Genomic DNA, 6,877 nt, shown 5'->3' on the forward strand with positions numbered 1-6,877 from the left:
AATGTATATACAGTGGTGCAAACGTGTGCTCACCTCCTTTCAACGGTAAAGCCTGTAAGAAAGCATCGGGGCAGGGTCCTCGAGTACCCGATGGCTGAGATCCTGGGCAACGCAGTGCAGGATGACAGTTGCACATCATCCCTTGCCATCTGCAGCTTGCCATCCGCAAGGAGCTCAACGAGTCGACAAGAAAATGGCCCACAGCAGGCTTAGGAGTTCGAGAGGCCCCCGGGATGGGAAGGCGAGAGGGAATTGTAGCCGGCGGGGCTGCCTGACCCAAGGCGCAGAAATTATGAAAGGACTTAATGGCAGACACATCACTAAGTTAATTGCACTTCAGCAAGATGTGAACAGCTGATTGAAGCTGCCTGCACTGCCCGAAATAGCCGGTACCTTTAATACGTTATAAGCGGTGCCTTTGCAATTGACACCTATGCCAATAACAAATGTCCAATATAGGTGGCTGCCCGGGATAAGCACGAAAGGTGTAAGCGGTGGTGACAGTACTAAAGGAACTGTACTGATTTTCAATTTCCATCTGCAATATGTTATTTCTTATTTAAGTTATTCACAAAATAAAAGAACAAGTTATCAGTTAAGAGCTTTAGATAACTTGCACTATAAAAGGAAAATATAATCAATTATTTGTTTAAATCAACTAATCTCAAGGTTTTCATAAATTGTTTTTGATTCTCATATACAATGATTCAATGAGTATATTTTAAATATATACAAACCTCGGTACAAACAAAATGTGCAAACTTACAAAGCTATCCAGAAAATTCTTACCTTTAAAGAGGGCAAGTAACCAGATCACCGCGAACATAGAGTATTTCATTGTATTAGTTTGAGGCTAAACTAGAAACTCAGTGTCATTCTAGTTAGCGTTGCTGGCTACCTGAGGTTCCCTTGTATGGCCTTACTTTTATAGTACAGATCCATTTAAATCATTTCAATGGAATGAGGAAGTGAAAATGAAAAATGTTGATTTCCTGTATTTAAACTTCTGGCAATTGTAACAGACACATAGATCCTACAGGTGTAGACATTATTTTCTCTAAATGTCTAAAGTAAAAAGGCTGCAATGTAAAGAACTGCACTGAACTGAAGATTACCGTTTTTATTTTTTTGTGCATTCACTTTCAATTCGTCTTTGCGACTTTGGTGCAAAAGTCCTATTGCAATCGTCCTGAAGCAACACATTTTGTATTCCTTATCCAAAGCCTTAAAGGCAATATAGAATACATTTTTTCTCTACTCAAGTGAAAATAACTGATTATACAAGGTAAGGAAGCTTATTTCATCATCAGTCATAAACTAGAATTAGTGTCAATAGCTAACGATTGCATCACTGTGGCGAGACTATTTCACCCTTTTTCTAACTTTACATGAACTGTTAAAAAAGCTGACTGAACTACCTGGAAGGAATTACATTTATCTTCTCTGATCTAACACAATCTAAGTTAACTAAATGATGTTATACCTTTTGATTATAGAAAAAGCCAATGGATAATGGCAAGAATGAGCAAAACAACACTACTCAAATAAAGGCAATTAGTCTTTTTTTGGGAATGGTGCATTAACACTGCCAGGACTGAGGTAAGGTTCGCTTCAAGACTCTTTCATGCTTGATAATTTGTCATTTCAGGCTTTACCAATGCAATATAAATACCTTAAATTGTCTGAAATGGTCTACAGACGATAGACTCTTGAAGCGGAAACTTACCTGATCAAAAACACTCTAGTCCAGCAGTGTAATAATCCTGAATACATGAATAATTGCTTGCTCCCATTTTAAGATCAGTCTTTCAGAACAAATCAGTTTACTTCTGTGTCTCTCCACCACATGTAGGATATTCTTGCTCAGTCGCGAAAGGCATTATATAAATGCAAGTCTTTCTTTCACCGGATGTTCCAAAGTGCTTTGTTTACAACCAATGAAGTACATTTTTTTGGAGTGTAGTCACTGTTGTAATGTGGGAAATATACTGAGAATAATATACAGTAATATTATCAGGACCCTATTGATATTTATGTATGCCCTGTGACATTCCACACAGTGAGTACTGTCATGTATCTCACATTACTGTATATAACTGTATCTTACCATGCTATACATGACTGTAACTGGATATGACCTGCAACAATAAGCATACCTTACCACCAGGGGTGCACTTGCAGGAGACACTCCATACCTGTCCCACTGTGGTATATAAAGGGAGGTCTCAGGCAAGTGCAGCACTGGAGAGCTGGAATTAAAGGTGCAGGTCCTGAGTGACCTTGACTTCAGCATGTGTCTCGTGTAAGTCAGTACATTAGAGTTAGAACTTAACATGTACGATAGGCTATATTATAATATGGGTCCATTAAGCCTCAACATAATTGCTATTCATAGTCCAACAGAACCAGAGATATCATTCTCTTGTAACAGGGTCTCTCTCCCATCCTCTCCCAGCCCAAAACAGTCTTAGTTCCCTTCCGCCACGCTTACACTTGCCAACAGGTTCTGCTTCAATTGTTACTGTCTTCAACAGAGTCTTTCTGACCTAATTCGAGGATTTTTTTGCCTGTCGCTTTTCCTCCAGCTAAAATGGGTCTCCCTGCTTCTATGTGTGTCTCTCTCTCCTCTCCTGCCCAGCCATACTATGCTCCCAACCTAAAATACTGATGAATTATATAAAGTCTGTAGTTTGCTTAGACTGATGATTTATTTACATACATATTTCAGAAGCAGTGAGTTGAGTTAAATAAATCCAGGATGAATGACTTGCCAACTTTATGAATTTCCATAGTCCTGCAGATTGAGGAATAAACAGGGAAAACTCAGGTACGGGTGCATGAGTGCAATGCGGACAGACAGCGGCAAGCTCGGTCTGGGGAGCGAAGTTGAAGGAGGTGTCTGAATGTATAGGTTGGGTATAGTACACTGGTACCTACATGGACAAACTGGTTGCTGGATTTTTAGCGGGGGCGGGGGGGGCTGCGGTTGTCACCTTGTATATTTCAACTATGGTCTGTTACATGTCTAAGCTGCTGGATGTTTAGATTCTGTCACTTCTTTGCAGCTCATCAGTTGCCAGTTTTGACAATAAAAAATGAAATCAATGAAGTTCAAGAAAAATTGACAGATGGACATAATGTGATATGACAGAAAAAAAAATCTTTAGTTTACATTTCACGGTGACTTCTGAAATCGGTGCACTATGGGGCACCAAAGTAGAATTCACTAATATCTATTACAATTTAAAAAAACCCGATAAACAATTTTAGGGTTCTGAAATGTCTTTTCAATGTGTGTCAATTTACAAAACCTGACCAACAGCTTTATAAAAGCTGATAGGATCTGTGTAGTGAGGCTATAGGAAACATAAATAGGGTATTAGGGCATACTGCTAGAACAGTACAATATAAAAATAAGAATGTTGCACTTAGATGATGCAAGGCTTTGGCACAGCCACATTTGAAGTATGTGTACCATTTTGGTACCCACACATTGCAAGGGATATCAAGAGCCTGCAAAAGATTGACCAAAATGATACCCAGTCTTCAGGTCTTATCTATCAGTGTCTTATCTCAAGGTATTGGGGTTTTCTTTCATTGGCGAAACAAAAGGGCAATGTTTGACGTTATTAAATTGATGTAAGGGGATAAATTTTGGTCTTGTCTATGGTGCATTCTCAACCCGCTGCCGGCTCCATCGCGCTCTGTACAGGGGATTTTATGGTGATTGGGCTTGTTAAGCCCGCCCAGCGAGGTTCCCGGCCAATTAAAAGGAAGCAGGTCTGATGGCGTCATTTGACGTCGGTTTCCTTAACGGGACCATGTCCAAATTAATTTTGACAGTTGTGCTCTCAGTGTTCTACAGCATTGAGATGCTGCAAACACTGACAAGCATTTCATGGAGGTGCACGGTTTCACCCAGTCTCTCCCATGACTTCCTCCATATGCTTATGGAGGGAGTCACAGTATGCAGCGAAGCTCTTTCCTTCCAATGGGTGGAAGAGATCTCTCCAGGAGACCAATGCAGCCTAGTTGCACATTGCACAGGAGGGCACAAGCAGGGATGTCATTAAGAGGACCTGGCGGCAGTGGTGCAAACCTTTCAATGGTCTCAGTAGATAATGGAACGTTACTGCAAAGCCACACTCAATCTCATCCTGCTGAGCCACTCCTCACATCCCCATCACTCTGCCTTTCCTACCCTACTCCTACACATTCTTACTCACACCAATTTACCTTGCACCTCCAAATTTCCCTCTCTATCTAACTTACCACATTGTCTTCTCACTAGCCACCTCTCACACTCACTCTCATCCTAATTAAATCATACCAACTAATAACACACAAGGATAGGCACTTAGGTCTTTTAGTCAATGTCCATGTAAAGTTTCTGTTAAAGTGTTGTCAAACATTGAAATCTTTATTTTCAACACTTTGCCTTCTTGGACAGATTTGTGTGAACCTTTGGAAGTGGCTCAGTGAATTGCAGTGAGACATAAGGGTAGCCCCCCCCCCCCACTCCCCCCGCAATGGTGATGAGTGTGAAAGGAATGGCTTGGGCATTGTAGGGATGCTTTATGGGGTTGGTGTAGGGTGGTGCCAACCTGGTGCATCATGTGGCAGCCAGGGTGTACAGCTTCAAGTGTAGTAGATCTGGCCATGGTGAGGCCATCCCTGGCATCCCAGGCAGCAATGTGGTCAAGTGCTGATGCTCTCTGTCCTGTTCTGAGGACCAAGGTGAGGTTTTTTCACGGGCATCGATTCTGAAGTTGAGATGACAGAAGTGATCTGTCAATGGTGAGAGAGGTTGTTTCAAGGAGGTGACACTAGAGAGTTATACTCCAAACACTTCAAAGCTGCATAAAGCTAAAATTTGTCTTCCAAATCCTGAAGGCTCCAGATTCTGAGATTAGAAAGTAAATAGCTGTAAAATGGGAGCTTTTATATCACATTTGCAGCAGTCAAGTATTCAGAAGAATGGGTATTGATTGAATACCCAACCTACTTACCAGACGTGATTCCCGAGCACCATGAAGCTTGTGAAAAAGCTGGAATAATGGTATGTACAGCTCAAATTGGTGCTTAATTGCCTTTCAACAAGCTCTTAATAATCTAAATTGTCTCTCCTGCCGCTTGGTGTCGGGTCTGTTCAGCGCTAACAGACCCAGCACCTGGGAGACTAGCATGGAGGCGGGTTGACAATGGGGTCCCGACCCACTGTCAATCATTTCAAATTTGACAGCTGACCCGCCTCTGAGCCCATCCTATCCAAGTTTTTCCCTTTGTTTTTTCTGACTGGAAGAGGTGGGAGTGGGGTTGCTGGTACATATAGGCTGCACCATGTCTGGAGCTTGATGGATCAGATAGTTTATACAGTTGCCAGTGACATGGAGGCATTCTTCGCTCTCCTCTTCCTAATTCAGATGCAATTTCCTTCTCTTCCCCTTCAATTCAAACTAGCAGTCCCCTCACTTCATGCCGACACTCTCCTTACATCCCATCCAGCACGACTCCCAACTATGCCCACCCCCCAACCCCCGCAACCAACCAAATGCCAATACTGACTCTTGCATCTGGCTGCTCCTCCAGGGATTCAATGTCACTGCAGACTGGAGGAGATTTCCTAATCTTGAAGAATTCATGCCCTCAACAGAATTCAATCTCAGAGTAGCACTAATACGAGGGGAGGAGCCAGGTGTGATGCTGAGAGGCAGAGATAGGAGTAAAACTGATTTTTGTCTCTGCTTCTGCTCTATACCCATGTACAGAATGACAGAAATTTCAACAGTGACCATATACTCATATACGCTCGGACACACATACATTCAACAACAACATCTTGCATTTAACATAGTAAAATATTCAATAGTAAAAAGTTCCAAGGTGCTTCACATTAGCATACAGACAAAAATTGACACTGAGCCAAAAAAGGAGACATTAGGACAGTGATCAAACGAGGTACGGTTTAAAGAGTGCCTTAAAGCAGAAGAGAGTGGCAAGGTAGAGAGGTTCAGGGAGACAATTCCAGACCTTAGGGCCTAGACGGCTGAAAACATGGCCACCAGTGGTTGGGTGAAGAAAGTGGAGGTGCACAAGAGACAAGATTTGGAGGGTCGCAGAGTTCTTTGAGGGTTGTAGGACATGAACCACATGTGAAAAGCCTCCTGTAGTATCACTGTTCTTTCCATTGACTGCAAAGAGTTGACAGGACAGGCAGAATTTTCCAATCAGTAAAAAAGGCTGCCAAAGCTTCAGATGCAAGGCAGGTCTGTAAGCTATACTACACCAGGTCCAAAATAAAAGTGATTCAAGGTCATATTGACATTTTCAAGACTGAGCCAGCATCAAATCCAACAATGAAAATATCACATTATTAGCAGCACTAACATAAAAATCCTAAAAATTTCTACATATTGGTTCTGTTAAGAATCTGGTGTACACATACATCTGATTTGTTCAAGACTGAAAATAACTTATAACTTACAAGACACTTCAAGATTATACTTTAAGATATTTTGAAAAGGTAAATGTTTTACGACAGCTCTTATCCATTATATAAAACCGGTTATTTTTTACTTCCTACTTCCTTCTTGGAACTCTTCTATAGATAACGAACTAATTCTAGTTCTGCATGTTTACGGTTTCGTCAAAAGTCCTGACATTCTGCCAAGCCAACTTGTACCATGCCAAAACAAACCTGAGCAGATTCGGTAATTATTAGGCCTGAGGGGATTGGCACTGAAAGCTGTAATTTAACATTTTACACTCACTACTCAACGTAAATTGCTGGAATGCTGATCCGATAACGCCGCAGTGAGGTCCATGTCGAGTCAGGTACCTCGTGGACAGTGTGCCAATGGCTCAACTACTTGACCAA

General features: G+C 41.7%; 1 protein-coding gene across 1 annotated transcript in view; it reads right to left on the reverse strand.

The window, feature by feature from the left end:
* Positions 1-824, reverse strand: part of LOC139278098 (mucin-2-like) — a 115,841-nt gene extending 115,017 nt beyond the window's left edge. Inside the window, exon 1 of the mRNA XM_070896757.1 lies at positions 790-824. The gene's annotated coding sequence lies outside the window, so the exon portion shown is untranslated. The remainder of the gene's footprint in view (positions 1-789) is intronic.
* Between the last annotated feature and the right edge of the window lie 6,053 nt (positions 825-6,877).

The sequence above is a fragment of the Pristiophorus japonicus genome, chromosome 13, assembly GCF_044704955.1.
Source record: "Pristiophorus japonicus isolate sPriJap1 chromosome 13, sPriJap1.hap1, whole genome shotgun sequence".
In the NCBI taxonomy this organism is placed as follows: domain Eukaryota; kingdom Metazoa; phylum Chordata; class Chondrichthyes; family Pristiophoridae; genus Pristiophorus; species Pristiophorus japonicus.